At 42.2% G+C, this 23,222-nt stretch overlaps 1 protein-coding gene across 7 annotated transcripts in view; it reads left to right on the top strand.

The window, feature by feature from the left end:
- The window catches only part of LOC140722565 (NACHT, LRR and PYD domains-containing protein 3-like), an 883,504-nt gene that overhangs the window by 5,092 nt on the left and 855,190 nt on the right, over positions 1 to 23,222 (top strand). For 5 of the 7 annotated variants that reach the window (XR_012097663.1, XM_073037268.1, XM_073037269.1 and 2 more), the window contains exon 1: positions 14,209 to 14,326. The exons of 1 other annotated variant lie outside the window; for it this stretch is intronic. The gene's annotated coding sequence lies outside the window, so the exon portion shown is untranslated. Of the gene's footprint in view, positions 1 to 14,208; positions 14,327 to 23,222 lie in introns of those variants that run through there. One more of the 7 variants, XM_073037271.1, reaches the window with a different exon arrangement.

Genomic DNA, 23,222 nt, shown 5'->3' with positions numbered 1-23,222 from the left:
GCCTTAAGATCTTGGGCTGGATGGTGTTAAAGGCACTAGAGAAGTCAAGGAATTTGATCCTCACAGCACAACTGACCCTATCTAGGTGAGAGAGTGATTTGTGCAGCAAATACGTGATAGCATCCTCCACTCCCACCTTCTCCTTATACGCAAACTGAAGCGGATCCCGGGCGTGCTTGGTTTGTGGCCTCAGATTCTGTATTATCAGCCGCTCCATGGTCTTCATCACGTGCGACGTCAAGGCAACAGGTCTGAAGTCATTCAACTCCTTTGGTTGTGGTTTCTTCGGTACCGGGACAATACAGGATGATTTCCACTGTCTGGGTACTCTTCTCTGATCTAGGCTCATGTTGAAGATGCGCTGTAGTGGTTCTCCCAGCTCAGTCGCACAGGCCCTCAGTAATCGTGGGGAAACTCCATCCGGTCCAGCCGCCTTGCTGGTACAGATCTTCCTCAGTTGACCTTCCACCTGTGCAGCCGTAATCCTGGGCGTGGGCAAGGTCTCCTGTGAGTGGCTATTTTCCTGTGAGGGAAGTAAGCCTGGTGTGGAGTTCTGCGGTGAGGATGAGATTGTGCTGTCGAACCTATTGAAGAAGTTGTTCAGCTGGTTTTCATCAGGAGAGGTGTCTTGGAACAGAGAATAAGACCTCACAAACCACTGAGATGTATCTACAAACCTTCTTCTCCATCATTCTATGCAGTAGTAGGATCAGAAACTTGCCTGTACTGTCAACTGTGCTTTTACGTTATTCGAAGCTACAAAGATTTGTTCGAATTTTTAATCGCTTAACTAAGCAAAGAAGGAAACTTCATGAACATTACCACAATGTATTGTGTAACATATTTTGTAAATAACAGATAACCGACTTTTGAAGCAGACTGACCGTATTGAATGACCAGCTTCAGCGTTGCTGCAAGTGCTGTGGAGAAGGAGCTAACAGCAGATTTATTGGACACTGGTATTTTATTTTCGACATTACAACATTGCTGAGTGTTCAGTATTCATTGTGGTCATAAGGAAACTCAAAGCATGTGAGGTTCAGACTGTTACTTCCTTTTTCATTTACTTCTGGTGGGCCTCTTGCTCAGTTAGTAGGGTTCAAGGAGAACTTCAAGGAGGGTTGAAAGTTTTATCGCACTGTAATCACTGTGGAGACACAGTGGCCTCAGAAACAGGTGTGGATTCCAGGATGCTTTGAGCACTTACAGTATGGAATATATGATGCCTGTGTTGGAATGAAGAGATGAGTAATGAATGTTGGGATTGCATTTGCGGAAATCATTTTAGGCTGTCACAAGCATCTTGCAATCAGTCAATATTTATGCATCGATAGAAAAGGCAAATATGCTTCCTCCACTCAACAATAAAATAATCAACAAGTGTTTTCAGTTTACCTGCTGAAATGTATCCGCGTCCGCGCTGTGACCCAAGGCCCGGAATTCAACCCCGATCCCCGTCCAGACAAAGCTTCCACTGTTTACTATTCCGTCATGGGTTGGTTCAGGAGTTTTAGTTTGTGAACTGGGAATAGCTAAGACACCGAATTACGTCAGCGGCAGCAAAGAGTCCTGGGCCAAGGTTATAATCCTGGGATGGGGAATCCAGGTATATAGTATTTGTAGTGTTTGGCGTTCGTCTGAGCTTATTGCTACTACAGATGACACTGGACGTTCCTCCTTCCCAATAAAGCAAACGTTTCGGACAGATGGGCATGGGTTGCGGGGAATTCTACGTGAGACGTGCGACGATGTGCGAATCTCGTGGCATGGATTGGGACCCCGTCAGGTCGGGTCCAGGTTTTGACCCATATATAATGGACCTATCGATCAAGCTGTCCGGGCGTATGAAGTGATGATTTCGAATTAATGTTTTGTGCTCAGCTGTTTAGTTCTGGAATTCCTTCGGAAGCAAAGAAGAGAACGCGTTACCTCTCCTTCCCTCGCAGTGAGACGCTGTGAGTTAATGGGCTGCTCCGTGTTTGCAGCAGTAAACATGGACCGGGGTTTAGTGTTCAATCCGTGTTTGGAAAGCCCCTCTCCTGTCTCTCAGCTAGTGGGAGTCAAACAGAAACTCCAGAAGGAGAAGCTAAAGACAGAGGAATCGATATTACGGAAGTAACAGCATTACAGTGGTGTACAGGGAATTACCGAGGCAAGAGAGGGAAATTGGCCAGAATTGATTGGAAACGATCACCCGCAGGGATGGTAACAGAGCAGCAATTTGTGGGATGCTGGAGGATTGGTAAGGTTGTAAAAACAAACAGAAGACAACAAAAAGTCATTAAGAAGGTGAAATACCAAAGAAAACGAACCTATAATAGTAAAGATGTTACTAAAAGTTTCTTCAGATACATAAAGTGTAAAAGAGAAGCACGACGGGATATCGGAACGCTGGGAAACGACACTGGAGAGGTAGTAAATGGGGACAAGGAATGGCGGCCGAACTGAATAAGTATTTTTCACCAGTCTTCATGGAGGAAGACACTGTCAGTATATTGGAAGTTCCAGGTGTCGGGGGCATTAAATGTGCGAAGTTAACATAACTAGAGAGAGGTTTCTTGGGAAACTCAAAGGTCTGAATTTAGATATGTCACCTGGACTAGGTGGCGTGTACCCCAGAATTTTAAAAGTGGTGGCTGAAGAGATCATGAGACATTAATAAAGTTCTTTCAAGAATCACTAGCTTCTGTAAGAATTCTGGGAGACTGGAAAATTGCAAATGTCACTTCACTCTTCAAGAAAGGAATGGGACCGAAGAGAACAAATATGCCCGTTTGTCTGACCTCAGTCTTTAGGAAGGTATAGGAGCCGATGATTAAGGATGTCGTCTCAGGGTACCTGGAGACCCGTCATAAAATAGGCCGTAGTGGCCATGATTCCTCAAGGGAAAATCATGCCTGACAAATCTGATTGAGTTCTTTGAAGAAATAACAAGCATGATAGGCAAAGGAGAACCGGTTGATGCTGTGTATTGTATTTTCAGAAGGTCTTTGTTACGCTGCCATACATATGGTTGCTTAACAATCTACGAAAGCATGGTATTACTAAACAGATTCTGACATGGACCAAGCAGTGGTTGATTGGAAAGGGGCAAAGCCTGGGAATAAAATAATCATTTTCTGGATTGCTCCCAGTGACTAGAGATATTCCACAGGTGTCTGTTTTGGGACCGATTCTTTGACGTCATATGTTAATGATTCGGACAATGGAATTGATGGCTTTGTTGCAATGTTTTCAGATAGTATGAAGATAGGTGGAGGGGCATGAGGTTTCGAGGAATTAGAAAGGCTGCAGAAGGACATGGACAAATTAGGAAACTAGGCAAAGAAATGGAATACAGTTTGGAGAAGTGTATAGTCCTGCACTTCGGTAGACGAAATGAAAGTCTTAGTTACTTTCTAAATACAAAAGAAAACTGTGGTGCCAATGGACTTGGGGATCCTTGTGCAGGATTCCCTAAAGGTTAATTTGCAGGTTGAGTCCGTGATGAGGAAGGCAAATGCAATATTCGCATTCATCTCAAGAGGACTAGAATATAAAAGCAAGGATGTAACAAGTTGAAATTTCATAAAGCACTTGGAGTGTTCTGAGCAGGTTTAGGCCTCTTAACTTCGAAAGAAATGTGCTGAAACTGTAGAGGGTTCAAAGGTTGTTCACGGAAATGATTCGCCGATTGTATGGCTTGTCATATGAACAGAGCTTTAGGGCTCTGCGCCTGTATTCACTGCAATTCAGGAAAATGAGGAGTGACCTTACTAAAACCTATCGAATGGTGAAAAGACTTGATAGAGTCGATGTGGAGATAACGGTTCCTCTGGTGGGATCGTCTACAAGCAAATGATCCTACATCAGAATAGAGGGATGCCCTATTAGAAAGTGGTGAGCAGGAATTTATTTTGCTAGAGAATATGGTCAAATCTTACAAAAACTTACAGAAGGTTCAGAGAGCTAGGTAATGTTAGTCATCGAGAAGATTAGAGGACTAACAGGAAGGAACTTAAGAAGGAAATTAGAAGCGCCAGGAGGGGCCATTAGAAGGCCTTGACGGGCAAGATTAAGGAAAAACCCAGGGCATTCTACAAGCATGTGAAGAACAAGAGGATAACACTTGAGAGAATAGGACCAATCAAGTGTGACAGTGGAAGTGCGTGTATGGAACCGGAAGAGATAGCAGAGGTACTTAATGAATACTTTTCTTCAGTATTCACTGCGTAAAAGGATCTTGGCGATTGCAAGGATGATTGCACTGGTCTGAAAAACTTGGGAATGTACATATTAAGTAAGGGGATGTGCTGGAGCTTTTACAAAGTACCAAGATGGATAAGTCACCGGGACCCCACTGGATGTAACCCAGGCTCCTGTGGGAAGCGGGGGAGGAGATTGCTGAGCCTCTGGCAATGATCTTTGTATCATCAATGAGGACGGGAGAGGTTTCGGAGGATTGTAGAGTTGCGGAAGTTGTTCCCTCTTTTGTGATAGCTCAGGAAATTATAAGCTAGTGAGTCTGACTCCAGTGGTTGGCATGTTGATGGAGAAGATCCTGAGAGGCAGCATTTATGAACATTTGGAGAGGCAGGATATGATTAGGAATAGTCAGCATGGCTTTGTCAAAAGCAGGTTGTGCCTTACGCGCCTGATTGAAATTTTGAGGATGTGACTAAACATATTGATTAAAATAGAACAGCAGATGTAGTATGTATGGATTTTAGCAAAACATTTGCTAAGGTACCCATGCAAGGCGTAATGAGAAAGTAAGGAGGCATGGGATCCAAGGGGACATTGCGTTGTAGATCCAGAAGTGGCTTGCCCACAGGAGGCAAAAAGTGGTTGTAGACTGGTCATATTCTACATGGAGGCCCGTGACGAGAGGTGTGCCTCAGGGATCTGTTCTTGGACACCTACTCTTTGTGATTTTTATAAATGACCTTGGTGAGGAATTAGAGGGATGGGTTAGCAAATGTGCTGATAACACAAAGGTTGGGGGTGTTGTGGATAGTGTGGAGGGCTGTCAGAGGTTACAGCGGGACATTGAAAGGATGCAAAACTGGGCTGAGGAGTGGCAGACGGAGCTCAACCCAGATAAGTGCGAGGTGTATCATTTTAGTAGGTCAAATATGAAGGCAGAATTTAACATTAATATAAGACTCTTGGCAGTGTGGTAGATCAGAGGGATCTTTGTGGTTAAGAAGGCGTACGGTGTATTGGCCTTCATTAATCGTGGAATTGAATTTAGGAGCCGACAGCTAATGTTACACCTATATAGGACCCTGGTCAGACACACTTGGGATACTCTCTATGGTAGGTTGATGAAATTTACTGAGGGATAGAGGTCACAATTCAAAGTTCCGGTTGTTTGTTCTATCTTTATTGTTCCATTCGATTTTCATTTAGTATCTGTGCATTCTTGGAGGACCATCTGTGATTGTCATTGATCCTTTCTCCCACATGGTTCCATCAGCTTACCCCATGCCGATTTTGTTCAAAATCTGTCCAGCTTGTATCTCTTCAAGTTAATGATACATATCAACCATCTTGTCCAACCTCTGTCCAATCTGTTTCCCTCCACTTCAACGAAATATATCAACCATCTTGTCCACCTCTGCCCAGTCTGTATCCCACCACCGCAATATCAGCTATAGCTCTGTGCATTTTATTTGTCTCTGGCAGTGTTCGAGCAGTTCCTGCACTGGCCTCCCACAAGGTCCAAGGGAACAATTTGTCAGGCCCCGGGAATTTGTCCATTCTAATTCAGCAAGCACCTGTTCTGTAATCCGCATACAATCTATAACAAGACTAACTTTTCCCGATTTCTACAGTCTCTGTATCTGTCTTCCAGGTAAATACAGGCAAACGAAAATCATTGAAAATCTACCCCATCCGTTTCGGTTCCTTGATTAGATAGTACAATGTTCTTTTTTGACAGTTAATTGGGCACTACGAAACAGTACATGAGGCTCAATAAATTACTCCCCCAGCAGCTGTCTGTATCCGAGGGAATGTGCTCATTACAGTTGTTATTTACAAAGTTCACAAGAGTGATTCTGGAATGAAAAGTTTTATGTATGAGGAGCATTTGGTGTTTCTGGGCCTGATCTCAATGGAGGGGTGGTGACTCTCAGAACAGGAAGCTCAATGAAATCCTGAGGTCTGGATAGAGCGGATAGGGACACGATGTATTCAACAGTAGGGGAGTCTAGTAACTGAGGTTACAATCTCAATATATTCAGTTGTTTCTGCAGACCTTCCCTTCCATCATTCTGTCCAGTAGCAGGATCTGAACTGAACAGGAATCAATGCCTGGAGTTGATCATTGATATAAGCTATTGGCAGCCATAAGAACATGATGGAATTTTAACCACTTAATTGAACAAAGAAGTACACTTTATGGTTATCACCATGTGATATCTTTTGTAAATATCCCATAGTTGCCATTTGAAGCAGATAGGCCGCATCCAACAACGTGTTTTGATTCTGGAACAGCTTCTGCACTGCTGGAAGTTCTGTAGAGATGGAAATACCAACAGATTTAGAGGATACACCTCGAGACAGGGTTAAAACAACCACTGGAATTTTAGCTTCCCCATTACAAAATGGTTGAGAGGCCAGTATTCATCTTTGTCATAATGAAACTCAGAGCATGTGAGGTCGAGTTCCTTATTTCTTATTTTCCGTTAGATCTGTTCAGCCACTTCCTCCATCACCAGAGTAACTGCCCACCAGAGCTGCAAGGAGTATTGAACATTTTTATCGCTCTCTGGTCACTGGCCTTAAGCGGAGAGACAGTGACTTCAGGAGGCAGTGTGGATGCGAGGATGCCTTCAGCATTCACTGTATGGAAAATATGATGTTTCTATTGGAATAAAGAGATAACGAATGAATGTTGGGATTGCATTTATGCAGATCTCTTCAGGATGCCACAGACATCTTGCAGTCAGCCAATATGTGTGCATCAAAAAGGCAAAATCCTGCACTGAGTTTCCAGTGATTTATTTTCAATTTTATAGTAAAAACATTTTCATACTGTTTAACTACGGTATATCTTACTATCTTTCCTTTCAGTTAGTCCTGACGAAGGGTCTCGGCCCAAAACTTCGACAGCGCTTCTCCCTATAGATGCTGCCTGGCCTGCTGTGTTCCACCAGCATTTTGTGTGTGTTGTTTGAATTTCCAGCATCTGCAGATTTCCTTGTGTTTGCATTTTAATTCTGATTCCCATTCGGAGATCTCGTTCAATGGCATCCTCTTGTGCCAAGATGAGACCGTCCTCAGGGTGCAGAAGCAACACGTTATATTCCATCTGGGTACCCTGCAACCTGATTGTATGAATATTGAATTATCCTTGCAGTAAACAAATCCCCCCCACACCAAAAAAACTTCTCCATTCCCTACACTGAACGTTCATTTCTGCTCACCAGCCTGTTATTGCTCCCAGGTCCCCTCCTTCCCTTTCTCCTATTGACAACTCTCCGATTCTTTCATCTTCAGCCCTTGACCACCTATCACCTTCCAGCTCGCCTCTTACCCTCACTTACCTTTTTATTCAGATATCTTCCCCCTCCCGCATCAGTAATGAAGAAGGCTCTTTGCCCAAAATGACGAACGGTCTACTCTTTTCCATAGATACTGCCTGTTGTGCTGAATTTCTTCAGCATTTTGTATGTGTCGTTTTGGATTTCCAGCGTTTAAACAAAGGGGCTTCCTTTCTTCCAGCATCAACTCTGCTCTCAAACGCATCTCTCCCATTTCCCGCACATCAGCCCTCACCCCATCCACCCGCCACCCCACCCGGGATAGGGTTCTCGTCCTCACCTACCACCCCACCAGCCTCCAGGTCCAACGTATAATTCTCCGTAACCTCCGCCACCTCCAACGGGATCCCACTACAAAGCACATCTTTCCTTCCCCCACTTCTGCTTTTCGCAGTGATCGCTCCCTACGCGACTCCTTTGTCCATTCGTACCCTCATCCCTTCCCACCGATCTCCCTCCTGGCATTTATCCTTGTAAGCAGAACAAGTGCTACCCCTGCCCTTACACTTCCTCCTTCACCACCATTCAGGGCCCCAGACAGTCCTACCAGGTGAGGGGACACTTCAACTGTGAGTCGGCTGGTGTGGTATACTGTGTCCAGTGCTCCCGGTGTGGCCTTTTATATATTGGTGAGACCCGACGCAGACTGGGAGTCCATTTCGCTGAACACCTGCGCTCGGTCTGCTAGAGAAAGCAGGATCTCCCAGTGGCCACAAATTTTAATTCCACGTCCCATTCCCATTCTGTTATGTCTATCCATGGCCTCCTCTACTGTCAAGATGAAGCCACACTCAGGTTGGAGGAACAACACCTTATATACCGGCTGGGTCGCCGCCAAGCTGATGGCATGAGCATTGACTTCTCTAACTTCCGTTAATGCCCTTCCTCCCCTTGCTACCCGATCCCTGACATATTTAGTTGTTTGCCTGTTTTCCATCTCCCTCTGGTGTTCCCCCCTTCCTTTCTTTCTCCCTAGGCCTCCCGAAACCATGATCCTTTCCCTTCTCCAGCTCGGTATCACTTTCACCAATCACCTTTCCAGGTCTCAGCTTCATCCAACCCCCTCCGGTCTTCTCCTATCATTTCGCAGTTCCCACTCCCCTCACTACTTTTAAATCTCGTACTATCTTTCCTTTCAGTTAGTCGTGACGAAGGGTCTCGGCCCGAAACGTCGACAGTGTTTCTCCCTATAGATGCTGCCTGGCCTGCTGTGTTCCACCAGCATTGTGTGTGTGTTGTTTGAATTTCCAGCATCTGCAGATTTCCTCGTGTTTCCGCAACATGAAAGCCAGGACATCAACAGGATCCGGGACAGCTTCTTCCACCAGGCTACGTGAATGATTAATTCATGCTGACAAGATCGTATTTTATGTTCTATTGTTGAACATACTATTTATTATAAAGTACTATAAATTGCACATTGCATATTTAGACGGAAACGTAAAGATTTTTATTCATGCATATGAAGGATGTAAGTGTAACTATCTTGTTCAACCATTGTCCAGCCTGTATCCCACAACCTCAAAGATATATATATATATACACCATCTTGGTCAACTTCTATCCAGCCTGTATCCCATCAACGATTATATATCAACAATCTCTCTTCTACCGTTGTCTTCATTATGACGTATTTTTGCCTCACTGAGTTGATACTGAAATCGGTGTTTGTTACCTGGAACTAACGGAGGGTTTATTGAATATAGCACGTAGTAAGTTAAAGACAGCCATTGCGATTTTAGCTTCAAAGTTAAAATGTCTGCTGTATTAATCTTTGTCGGAAGGAGGGTTGGAAGCAGAGAATACAGATTGATAGTGGGGTGGGATGGACGTTGTGAGCATTGACTGCATTATCCCTGTATTGGATTGAAGAGAAAACTAATGAATATTGGTATTACATTTGTGCTAATTTGTTCTGACCGTCACAAATATCGTGTAATCAGTCAATAGTTGTGCATCATTTAAAGTAAAAAGAGAAAATGCTGGAACCGTTCAGCTGATCGGGCAGCATCAGTTCTGATACTGAGTCTCCCACAGTTTCCCTTTCCACACATCCAATCTGATGTACCGAGTTTCCAGCATTTAATTTCAATTTTACTTTTAAAATGTTTTATTCCTATTAGCCTGCAGGAAATGTGACGGGCAATTTTGCTGAGCAAGATCTCATTTAACAATAGCATAATGATAAAATATGTTCAGTTTATCTGGTGGAGACAATGTGAAACATTATACCCGCCTGCTGTTACCCCACACCCAGGTTTTCCAGCCCGCTCTCTGGCCCAGTCAGAGATTCATCAGGTTCCTGTTCTGACAGAGGTTGATGTCGGAGTGTTGGTGTTTGAACACTGACTGGCCGAGACACTGCAGCATATTACTGGCAACAAGGAGTCCTGGGCGAGTTGTTGCTTGAGCTGTAACCCTGGGAAACACTGGGCCTATATAGCTGTCAGTATCGGGGATTTGACCCAGTTCAATACTTCCACAGAGGGGGGCTGGATGTTTTTCCTTTCACAGTGAATCAAAAGCCTCGGGGTGCTGGGCATTGGTTGTGGGGAAATTTCTGATTACACGACACAGTGTGAGATGTGTGGACGATGTGTAAGGTTTCGGGGTCGGTGAGTGGCAGATTCAGCTGTGTGACCCTGTGAGGTTGGGTCCTGAGATATCACAGTTTTAGATCCAAGTACAATGGACCCGGGATTCAAGCTGCCCAGGTTTATCAGGTGTTGAGCCCGTATTTCTGTTCTGGGCTCAGATGTTTGTTTCGGGAGTTTCTTTGGAAGAAATGACTGCCATACCGAGGAGAGGATGAGTTACCATCCCATCCCTCACAGTGAAAGGCTGTGAGTAAACGGGCTGTACCGTGTTTGCAACAGTAGAAATAGACCCGTGAGTTTCGTTTTCAATCTGTGTTTGGAAATCGCCCCTCATTGTCTCCTGTCTGTCAATCGTTGGAAATGAAGCAGATGTGTTCAGTACAACTGTGACTCACGTGGTTCACAAGAGTAATCTCAGGAACGAGAGGGTTTCTGTGCGGGGGGGTGATTGATAAGTCTGTGGCCTGAAGTGGAAGGAGATGTTATTAACTTCAAACTTTATGCATTATCACTCAAAGAGTTGATCTGAATGTGCATGTAACGAGAGCTGTATAACTTGTCTCCTTCTACCTTAGGCCATGAACTTATCAATCACTCTTACTGTCGACCAATTCTGGAGGTCCAAGATGTCGAATTCTGCAAAGAAGGGATCTGTTTGCTCCACGACCGCTGAGCTAAGCGTGTAAATGTAGGCGGGGACTATGTTGAAAAATAAATGTGCTGGGTTTTCTAAAATGGACTCCTTCTACCTTGGGCCACGAACTTATCAACCACCGCTCGTATGACAAGCATTTGATGACTCTGAGCTTGTACTCTATTGAGTTCAGAAGTACAGAGGTGGAAGGGATCTTATTTAAACCCACAGAATACTCAACAGCCTGGAGACAGTGGACACGTGGAGGATGTTTCCATCAGACGGAGTGTCTGGGGTCTGAGAGGACATAATCAAGCTTCCCTTTAAATTGAAAGAAACTTCTTCAGCCAAAGAGTGGTCGATCTGTGGAGTTTGTTGCAACAGATGGTGATTGGGGCTGTCACTGGCTATATTTCCGGCAGAGGTTAATATATTATAGATCGCTAAATATTGTCATTTTTTGTTAGCCAGAACTATTAGAGGATTATTGAATACAGCATGTTAAAAGCAGACTTCACAATTTTAGATTCTTCATTTCAAAATGGCTACAGTGTTAACCTTTTTCAAAATTATACTCACAGCATACGATGTTGAGTTTGTTATTTCCCTTTTCGGTTATTTTCGGTGAGCCACTTCCTCCGTTTCCAGGGTAACGGCCCACCAGAGCTGCAAGAAGAGTTGCACATTTTTTTATCGCTCTGTGGTCACCGCCTCTCAGCGTAGAGACAGTGGCCTCAGGAACAAATGTAACAGAATGATAGTGGGAGGAAAGGATGCTGTGAGCATTGGCTGTATGCAATGAACTGAGAACACAGAACTAGAGAAACATAGAGAACCTACAGCATAATACACAGGCCCTTCTCCAACAGTGCTCTCCCAAACATGAACATACTTTAGAAATTTCCTAGGGTTAACCATCAGCCCTCTTCTTTTTTATCTCCTTGTACCTATGCAAAAGTCTCTTAAAAGGCCCTGTTGTATCCGCCTCCACCACTGTCACCAGCAGCCCATTCCAAGCACTCACCACTCTCTGCGTAAAAAAACTTACCCCTGACATCGCCTCTGTACCTTCTTCCAAGCATCTTAAAACTGTGCCCTCTCCTGTTAGCCATTTCAGCCCTGAAAAAAACGCCTCTGACTGTCCACACGATTTATGCCAGTCATCATCTTATACACCTCTATTAGGTCACCTCTCATCCTCCACCTGTCCAAGAAGAAAAGGCCAATTTCACTCATCCTATTCTCATAAGGCAATCCAGAAAAATCCTTGTAAATCTCCTCTGCACCCTTTCTATGGCTTCCACATCCTTCCTGTAGTGAGGCGACCAGAACTGCACTCCAAGCACAGTACCCCAAGTGGGGTCTAACCAGGGTCCTATATAGCAGTAACATTACCTCTTGGCACTTGAACTCAATCACAAGGTTGATGAAGGCCAATACACCGTATGCCTTCTGAACCACACAGTCAGGCTGCGCAGCATTTTTGAGTGTCCTATGGACTCAGACCCCAAGATCCCTCTGATCCTCCACACTGCCAAGAGTCTTACCATTAATACTATATTCTGCCATCATATTCTAAAGTGAACCACCTCACACTTACCTGGGTCGAACTCCATCTTCCACTTCTCAGCCCAGTTTCGCTTCCAATCGGGGTCCCGCTATAACCTCGACAGCCCTCCAAACTATCCACAATGCCCCTAACCTTTGTGTCATCAGCAAATGTACTGACCTATCCCTCCACTTCCTCATCCAGGTCCTTTATAAAACTTACGAGGAGAAGTGGTGCCAGAACAGATCCCTGAGGAACAGCACTAGTCAGCGACTTCCAGGCAGAATATGACCCATCTACAAACAATTTTGCGTTCTGTGGGCAAGCCATTTCTGAATCCACAAAGCAATGTCCGCTTGGATCCCATGCCTCCTTACTTTCTCAATAAGCCTTGCATGGTTACCTCATCAAATGCCTTGCTGAAATCCACTGCATCTACATCTACTGCTCTACCTCCATAAATGTGTTTAGTCCCATCCTCAGAAAATTCAATCAGGCCGGTAAGACACAACCTGCCCTTGACTAAGCCAAGCTGACTATTCCTGATCATGTTATGCCTCTCCAAATGTTCATAAATTCATGAAACAGAGCATGTGAGGTTGAGTCTGTTAGTTCCTATTTTCAGTTAGTTCTGCTGAGCCACTACCTCCATCACCAGGGTAACAGCCCAGCAGAGCTGCAGAGTGTTGAACATTTTTATCGCTCTCTGGTCACCGCCCCTCAGTGGCCTCAGGAGCCGGTGTGGAGGCCCGGATGCCTTGAGCATCCACTGTATGGAATATATGATGTTTCTATCGCAGTAAAGAAATTACTAATGAATGTACGGATTGCATTCATGCAAATCTGTTTAGGATGTCACAAACAGGGATCACTCCCTCCACAATTCCCTTGTCCATTCATCCGTTCTCACTAATCTTTCTAATCCCTAAGTGCTACCCCTCCTCCCTCATCTCCATTCAGACACAAAACAGTCTTTCCGGGTGAGGCAACACTTCATCTGCGAATCTATTGCTGGGGTCATCTATTGTGTCCCGTGCTCCCGATGCGGCCTCCTCCACATTGGTGAGACCCGCCATCAATTGGGAGACCGTTTCGTCAAGCATCTCTGTATTATCTGCCACAAGGGGGAATTTGCAGTGGCCAAACGTTTTAATTCTGTTTCCCATTCCGACGTTTCGATCAACGGCCTCCTCTTGTGCCAAGATGCGACCGTCCTCAGGGTGGAGGAGCAATGAAAGATCCTCACAACCCTGAACATTCTCACTTCTCACCCTCCCATCGGGGCGAAGAAAAAATAAAACAGAAACATCGTCGTAGTGATCGTCTTCGCATAAAACAAACACAAAGGCCGGCAGATGTGTGGAGACGGAAGGGATCGAGGGAATGTGGATCGGACAGAAACATGTGGCTGAAATGGGAGAGCAGTCGCCATCTTGTTGATGTTAGAGGGGCTGAATGGCCTCCTGCTGTTTTTCACTTGATGTTTCAGTGTTCCTGTCCAGTGAGGCTCCGGAGGAATGTGAATAGAAAAAAAGTGTTTATAAACATAGAAGTGATTTCAATGAAGCCTGCACAATTCCTTTTCGGGTGGGAATTGTATGTCAAACCGGGATGGGAATCGAACCCTTAACTCTGAGAACCGGGAGATGGAACCATGGGGACGGGGAAAATACAGAGGGAAAAAATAAAAATGTAGCTGGTGTAAATATGGAATAATGTGGGGAATGCGGCAGGTAGGTCAGGCAGCGTGTGAGGGGCGAGGAGCAGAGTCACCGGTTTCTCGCTCGCATTTCAAACTCAGATCTGCAGCATCTGTGGTTTTCACTTCCGAGGCCCCGCCCCCGCTCTCACAGTCTCCGGATGGACGGGGGTTTTCTTTCCGTTCTCAGTTGAAGCTGATCGTCTGTGGGGAGCCGGTGGACGGATCTCGCTGCTCTCCGGACAAATTGATGATGTTCTCATGGGTCAGTATTGAGGCCGGTCACTGGGGTTGAACGCAACCGAAAATTTCCCATCGGTGAGTACTGAAGTCGATCCCGGGGGCGGTGAACCTCATGTTGGGCAGAGAGTCCCGTTAACTTCCTCGAATTGGCGGCCTCGTCCAGCTTCCTTGACACAACCTGTCGTGGTCAGTCCGGGTTATGGGACCTTCACACCGAACCGACTGAGATGAGCCGCCGCTCAGCCCCTGTTGTTCTGATCCCAGGAGTGGGATGAGGTGGTGATGCCGAGACTGAACCCATCCATTAAGATGTACCTGGTGAACTTTACCTCCATCACCCGACCCAGTATCGGATCCAAACTCCACCTGGATCGACGCCTGGGGTAGATAATTGTTTTACATATTTGCAGCACATTGGAAGAGGCCGTTCGGCCCGTTGTGTCCTTGCAGACAGAGGGTTAAAAAGAGTAATCACACCCTCGGGATACTCCTCCACGTGTATGAGTAGCTTCATCTTTCCCCGTTCAGACAGGACAGTGAGATCCAGATCTCTCACGTCCTCTCGGGGGACTGGGAAGTTTATTTCCATCTTCTTTCCATTGCTACGACTTGCCGAAATGCTGACAGTGTTTCGCGATATCTGACCCCATTAACGCGAGAATTAAGTCTTGTTCATTTATCTGGGTTTCTCGGAAATGTGTACACTCGCTCCGGAATTTCCAAAGAAGCAACCCAGGCTGTCTAATATTCCCACACGATTAAAATGGGGAATCTTTATTTTGTTTTCCATGTACAGAGGTAAAGTGAAAATCGTGTCTCCAGTATTCCCCACACAGATCAATACATTGCAGTAGTACATTAAGGTAAAACAAATCATTCTGGTTACAGAGAAAGTGCAGTGCAGGTAGATATGTGGTGCAAGGTCACATCGATTTAGACTGTGAGGTCAGGAGTCCACTCATCACACTGTTCGCTTCTAACAGCAGAATGGACACCGTCCTTGAGCCCGGTGGCATGTTTCTGTTTTATTTTTTCTTCGCCCCGATGGGAGGGTGAGAAGTGAGAATGTTCAGGGTTGTGGGGATCTTTCATTATGTTGGCTGTTTTACTGAGGCAGTGGGAAGTATAGACTGAGTCCATGGAGGGGAGGTTGGTTTCTATGATGTGGTCAGCTGTGTCCACAGTTCTCCACTATTTCATTCAGTTAAAGGAAGAGCAGTAGCCATATGAAGATATGAAGCATCGAGATGGGATACTTTCTGCGGTGCATTGATACAGCCTGTAGAGTGGAAAAGGACATATACTGAAGTTATTGTTTGTTCTGGCTTTGTTATATTGGAATCTGTTATCTACTAGTGTGTACTATTATTTCAGGATCTGTATTACTGGACCACCATCAGAGAGTGCACTTGATTCCTTCTCCCACCTGGTTCCATCTGCTTATTCCCTGCCCAACTTGTTCAACCTCTGTCCAGTCTGTATGCCCCCACCTCAATGATATATATCAACCATCTTGTTCAACCTCTGTCCAGTCTGTATCCCATCACCTCAATTATATATATCAAACATCTTGTTCAACAATTCAGACTGTATCCCATTGCCGCAATGACATATTTAAGCAATTTTTCTTCTAAACTTTGTCTTCATTGTGAAGTTTTGTTTTGCACCTTTTCCAGGATTGTTTCTTTTTAATAACTAGGAATACCAGTGGTTTAATTGAATGCAGCACGTGGCAGGGAAAAAGCAGCCATTTCAAGTTTAGTTTCCCCATTACAAAATGGCTGCAGTGTTAGTCTTTGTCATAACATCTGATGTTGAGTTTGTTATTTCCTTTTTCGGTTATTTTCGGTGAGCCACTTCCTCTGTTTCCAGGGTAACGGCCCGTCAGAGCTGCAGCAAGTGTTGCAGTTTTTATCGCTCTGTGGTCACCGCCTCTCAGCGTAGAGACAGTGGCCTCGGGAGCAAATGTAACAGAATGATAGTGGGAGGAAAGGATGCTCTGAGCATTGTCTGTGTGGGATGTGTTTACACAAGTGTCTGAATGAACTCAGATCTAACAGAGTGGTTGGGGTGGGGTGGCATTTACAGTTCAGGGTGGCAATCAGTTGCTATCTGTGCATTAAAATGAAGAGGGAGAAAATACTACAGTTGCAGGAAATTTAAAGTAAGGAGGAGAAAATACTGGAAACGCTCAGCAGATCGGCAGCATCTTGGACAGTCTCAGTTCTGGAACTGGGTCTTCCACCATTTGTCCTTTCAGAGATGTAGTCTGATGTACTGAGTTCCCAGCATTTTCTACTTTATAACTTTACATTTTTTTCCTGCTACATTGCAGGAAACATGGCAGCCCGCTCTGCTGGACAAGATCCCACACAGCGATGACATAGGGATCAAATGTGCTCGGTTTAGCTGCTGGGGACAGGCTGAAGTGTATCCGCATCCTCTATACAGACCGGGGAAACAGCCTGAGCACCAGCCCCGGCAGAGGGTCATTAGGTTCCAATTGCACCTTAGTTTGGGAATCGGAAATGGCAGGAACTCCACAGCAAATTGCCGGCACCAAGGTGTCTTTGTATGGGTGATAATTTTGGGCTGGTGACCCTGATGATATGGAATTGGCAGTATACGGGCTTCAGTCCAGGTTGGTAATTCGACAGCTGGGATCGGAATTTGCTCAGTCTGCAGTGAAGCTGAAATCCCGGGCGGTTGGGCATTGGTTATGGGGAAATCACCGTCTACACTGTCCAATAGGATATCATATCTGTCAAGTATTTTGGAGATTATTTAAGAATGAACTAGGGCGTTAGGTGAAGTTGGGAAGTGATGCTGTTCATCTGAACTTTGGTAAAGTCTGTAACAAGATCCCGCATGGCAGCTGATCGGGAAGGTTCGGTCACGTGGGATTCACAGGAAGCTGGCGAGATGGATTCACACCGGGTCTCGACAACAAGAAGGAGAGGGGGATGAATGCAGATGGTTCTAGCGAATGGAGGCCTGTGACGAGTGGGATGTGAGTGTCAGTGTTGAGACCTCTGTAATTTATTATTCATGCCATTGATTTGTATATGAATGTACATGGCTACACAGAGTATTATGTACCGTTGTGTTCACCCTATTGTAGTAAATATATTATCAAGCTGGAGAGTGTGCAGAACAGATTGCTGAAGATGTTGCCTGGACTAGAGGGCTGAGTCATAGGAAGCTTTTGGCCGAGCTGGATCTTCATTGCAGAGGAGAATGAGGGTGACATTATAGGAGTTCATGAAATCAAGAGGGAACATAGATAATGTGGTTGGTCGTGGTATTTTACCCAGGTTTCAAGATTCAAGATTGTTTAATGTCATTCCAGTAACAAATGTAAAGGAGAACAAAATAATTGTTACTCAGGACAGAAGAAAAAACCAAAATGATAGAGACCACAATAATAAACAAAACACTATACATGAAGTATGATAGTTTAAAAAGATTGATTCTGTGTCCATGAAGTGATGTTAAGCACAGGAGTGTCTGGACAGATGAGACTGACATTGATTCTTCTTCTGCATGCGACTTGCGCATTACCACCTGGGCGATCAAGGGTCTCCACATCCGATGATCCCTCACAGCGTCAATGATATCTTGTACAATTAGATCTGTTAGTTCTTTCACAGTGTCCATATATGTTCTTCTTTGTCTTCCTCTTCCGCGTTTCCCAGGCATAGGGCCTTACAATGTAAGGCATTCTATTTCTCCCTTTCTGATTGCATGATCGAGGAATTTCAGGTTCCTCTCATTTAATGTTCTTATTAAAGATCTTTTTCTTTTCTTTCTTTTCAAATCTTTTTATTGATTTTAAGAACATAACATAAGTAACATATAAGTACAAAAACATTTGAGAGTACACAATAGATTCATTAATAATCAATTATATATTATCAATGTAAAAAGTCTCCCAAACTTATAATATTAATATGAAGGATTTAAAACGAAAAGCACAAAAAACCCCAAAAAAGAAGAAAAAAAAACAATATATAAAAAAAAAACAACTAACATGGGCAATTGTATAATGTTAAATACATACAGTAGTGCCAATGACTCCGAACCTCCATTTATACAATTCAGGATGGTAACAATAAGGTTCAGGATCAGACCATTTAACTCGCATGAAAATGTTGAATAAATGGTCTCCAAGTTTCCTCAAATTTAACTGAGGAGTTAAAGACCACACTTCTAATTTTTTCTAAACTCAAACAGGAAATGGTTTGAGAGAGCCACTGAAATACAGTTGGAGGATTAATTTCTTTCCAGTTCAATAAAATAGATCTTCTAGCCAATAGTGTAACAAATGCAATCATTCGCTGAGAAGAAGCAGATAGACACCTATTATCTATCATAGGTAGACCAAAAATTGCAGTAAAAGGATGTGGTTGAAGATTAATATTTAAAACTCTTGAAATGACATTAAAAATATCCTTCCAATAGCTTTGTAAACAAGAACAAGACCAAAACACATGGGTCAATGTAGCAATATCAGAATGACATCTATCACAGGTTGGATTAACATAAGAATAAAATCGAGCAAGTTTATTTTTAGACATATGGGCTCTGTGTACAACCTTGAATTGTATTAGAGCATGTTTAGCACAAATAGAGGATGAGTTTACCAATAATAAAATTTTTTCCCATTGCTCAGTAGATATAGGGCAATGCAATTCTTCCTGCCATTCCTTCTTAATTTTTTCTGATATATCCGGCTGTATCTTCATAATCATATTGTAAATGATAGCTACTAAACCCTTTTGATAAGGATTAAGAGTTAGAATTCTCTCTGTAATGTCCAATGGACATTCTTTCGAAAAAGACTTTAATTCATTATATAGAAAATTTCTAATTTGTAAGTATCTAAAAAAATGGGTTTTAGATAAATTGTATTTGTTAGATAACTGTTCAATGGACATAATGTTATCATCTAAATACAGGTCACGAAAACATTTTATACCTTTTGTTTTCCATAGGAAAAAAGCCTGATCTATAGATGATGGCCGAAAGAAGTAATTAGATATTATAGGACTTGACAGTATAAACTTATTCAAGCCAAAAGATTTACGAAATTGAAACCAGGTTCGTAATGTATACTTAACTATGGGATTAGTTATCTGTTTATTAATTTTGAGTAACGAAAAAGGAAGTGAAGATCCTAAGATTGAGATCAATGAGAAATCTTGCACAGATTTACCTTCCAAATTTACCCATTGTGGGCCAGCTACTGTAGTCAATTCTTGTGTCCAAAATATCAAATACCGTATATTAACTGCCCAATAGTAAAATCTTAGGTTTGGTAAAGCCAAGCCGCCCTCCTTCTTTGGCTTCTGTAAATATTTTTTACCTAATCTAGGATTTTTGTTCTGCCACAAATAGGAAGATATTTTAGAGTCAACCATATCAAAAACAGATTTAGGAATAAAAATTGGTAATGCTTGAAATAAATATAGAAATTTAGGTAATATCATCATCTTAATGGCATTAATTCTGCCTACCAAAGACAAAGATAGTGGGGACCATCTATTAGCAAGTTGCTTAATTTGATCTATTAAGGGTAAAAAATTAGTTTTAAACAAATCTTTATGTTTTTTAGTAATTTTAATACCTAAATAGGTAAAATAATCTGTAACGATTCTATATGGTACATGATTATAAATTGGAATATACATATTTAATGGAAAAAGTTCACTCTTATTAAAATTCAATTTATAACCAGAAAAATTACTAAATTGAGCAAGTAAAGAAGAAATAGCAGGAATAGATTTCTCAGGATCAGATATATATAATAATAAATCGTCCGCATATAATGATACCTTATACATCGTCTCTCCACGGGTAATGCCTAAAATATTGGGTGATTCACGAATAGCTATAGCCAAAGGTTCTAAAGCAATATCAAATAATAAAGGGCTCAAAGGACAACCTTGTCTTGTACCGCGAAATAATTGAAAGAAAGGGGATTTTTGATTATTGGTAAAAACCGAAGCTAAAGGTTTATAATATATTAACTTAATCCATGATATAAATTTTGATCCAAAATTAAAATGTTGCAATGTATTGAATAAATATGACCATTCGACTCTATCAAATGCTTTTTCGGCATCCAAAGAGATAATACATTCAGGGATTTTAGATGTAGAGGTATAAGCAATATTAATTAATTTTCTAATGTTAAAAGATGAATAGCGATTTTTAATAAATCCGGTCTGATCCTCAGAAATAATCCGAGGTAATATATTTTCTAATCTAATAGCTAAAATTTTACTAAAAATCTTAAAATCCGTATTCAGCAAAGATATAGGTCGATAGGATGCACATTCAGTCGGGTCTTTATCTTTTTTAAGTATTAAAGAAATAGAAGCTTCATAAAAAGATTGTGGTAGTTTACCTATACTTAATGCATCTTTAAAAATTTTACAAAGCCAAGGAGAAAGTATAGAAGAAAAGGATTTAAAAAATTCTACGGAAAAACCATCTGGACCTGAAGCTTTACCCGAGTTCATTGAAAAAATAGCCTTTTCTATTTCAGACTCGGTAATAGGTGTATCCAAAAATACGTTATCTTCAACAGTTACTTTTGGAATATTCAATTTCCCTAAAAATTCATTCATAATAGAAGAGTCCTTAGTACATTCTGATTGATATAAGGAATTATAAAAATCTTGAAAGGCTTTATTTATCTCTTTATGGTCAATCGTCAAAGTACCATCTTGTTTACGAATCCTAGTAATTTGTCGCTTATCTGAAGAAATTTTCAATTGATTAGCTAGTAGTTTACCTGACTTATCTCCATATGTATAAAATTGAGCTTTCGATTTAATTAACTGACTTTCAATCGAGGAGGTTAATAGTAAACTATGTTCCATTTGGAGTTCCACTCTTTCTTTATAAAGTTCTTTACTAGGAGTTGATGAGTAGATCTTATCAATTGCCTTAATTTTATCAACTAATCTAGGACTCATATGGAGCCAGTGATCATTAATGGAGAATGTGTGGAGCAGGTTAAGACCTACAAGTATCTGGGAGTACAGTTGGACGAGAAGCTAGACTGGACTGCCAACACAGATGCCTTGTGCAGGAAGGCACAGAGTCGACTGTACTTCCTTAGAAGGTTGGCGTCATTCAACGTCTGCAGTGAGATGCTGAAGATGTTCTATAGGTCAGTTGTTGAGAGCGCCCTCTTCTTTGTGGTGGCGTGTTGGGGAGGAAGCATTAAGAAGAAGGACGCCTCACGTCTTAATAAGCTGATAAGGAAGGCGGGCTCTGTCGTGGGCAAAGTACTGGAGAGTTTAACATCGGTAGCTGAGCGAAGGGCGCTGAGTAGGCTACGGTCAATTATGGAAAACCCTGAACATCCTCTACATAGCACCATCCAGAGACAGAGAAGCAGTTTCAGCGACAGGTTACTGTCGATGCAATGCTCCTCAGACAGGATGAAGAGGTCAATACTCCCCAATGCCATTAGGCTTTACAATTCAACTGCCAGGACTTAAGAACTTTTTAAAGCTATTATTAATGCTTTTTGAGCTAGTGATTTAGATGCATATCATATTATTACTGAGTTAAGTATTGTATTGTATGTAATGAGTTTTTGCTACAACAAGTGTATGGGACATTGGAAAAAATGTTGAATTTCCCCATGGGGATGAATAAAGTATCTATCTATCTATCTATCTATCTATCTATCTATCTATCTATCTATCTATCTATCTAATGTTAATATTTTGGAATTAGTTCGTTTCCTAACTCCAGCAGAATATGAAATAATCTGTCCACGAATATATGCCTTAAAAGTATCCCATAAAATTCCACTAGAGATCTCTGCTGTAGAATTTATTGAGAAAAACAAATCAATTTGCTGTTTAATAAAGCTAATAAAGTCAGAGTCCTGCAAAAGAACAGGATTAAGCCTCCAACTTTTCGTACTAATATATGAATCCGTCACCTTAATAGATAACTTCAAAGGTGCATGATCAGATATGGTAATTGAGTCATATTTACAATCCATGACATCTGTAAGTAAATGCTGATCAATGAAAAAGTAATCAATTCTTGAATAACTATGATAGACATGGGAAAAGTATGAAAACTCTTTGTCATTAGGGTGTAAAAAACGCCAAATTTCACAAATAGCTGAATCAACCATAAAGGAATTAATAAGAGAAGCCGATTTATTCGGCAAAATTTGAATGGGCTTGGACCTATCCATCACAGGGTTTAAACAACAATTAAAATCCCCGCCCATTATCAATCTATATTGATTCAGATTGGGAAAGGATGTAAATAAACATTTAAAAAATTCAGGACAATCAGTATTTGGAGCATAAACATTAACTAGAAGAACTTTTTGATTACAAAGTAAACCAGTAATAAGCAAAAATCTACCGTGCGGATCTGAAATTGTTTCATGATGTATAAAAGCAGTAGATGAGTCTATGAAAATAGACACACCTCTCACTTTAGCTTGCACATTTGAGTGATACTGTTGGCCCTTCCAGAACCTAAACAAGCGCTGACTATCCATCTTCCTTACATGAGTCTCTTGTACAAAGATAACATTAGCATTCATTCTATGGAATACATTGAATACTTTTTTCCGTTTGATCGGATGATTTAAACCATTAGTATTCCAAGAAACGAAATTAATAGTCTTAACCATCATGACAGTATATATTATAGTTAATACATAAGTTCGAAAGAAAAGTGAACTCATGAACCCGGAAGAAGGAAGTAAGTTCAAAAGGAAACCGGAAGTCATAGCACTGCAGCCATTTTTGTAGTTTCATATGCGCCCAAAAAATAAAACTAAGCGAAAAGCAAGCAAAAAACAAAAAAAGAAAGAAAAATCTCCCTCCCACCACCCTTGAAACCCCATGAAAAAAGCCAAAAAAGGCAAGCGAGCGAGCTAATACTAAAACTACCCCCATGTCTCAAGACGGCAACTCGAACG

The sequence above is a fragment of the Hemitrygon akajei genome, unplaced genomic scaffold, assembly GCF_048418815.1.
Source record: "Hemitrygon akajei unplaced genomic scaffold, sHemAka1.3 Scf000080, whole genome shotgun sequence".
NCBI classification, from domain to species: domain Eukaryota; kingdom Metazoa; phylum Chordata; class Chondrichthyes; order Myliobatiformes; family Dasyatidae; genus Hemitrygon; species Hemitrygon akajei.
This window is presented reverse-complemented; position numbering and strand designations above follow the sequence as displayed.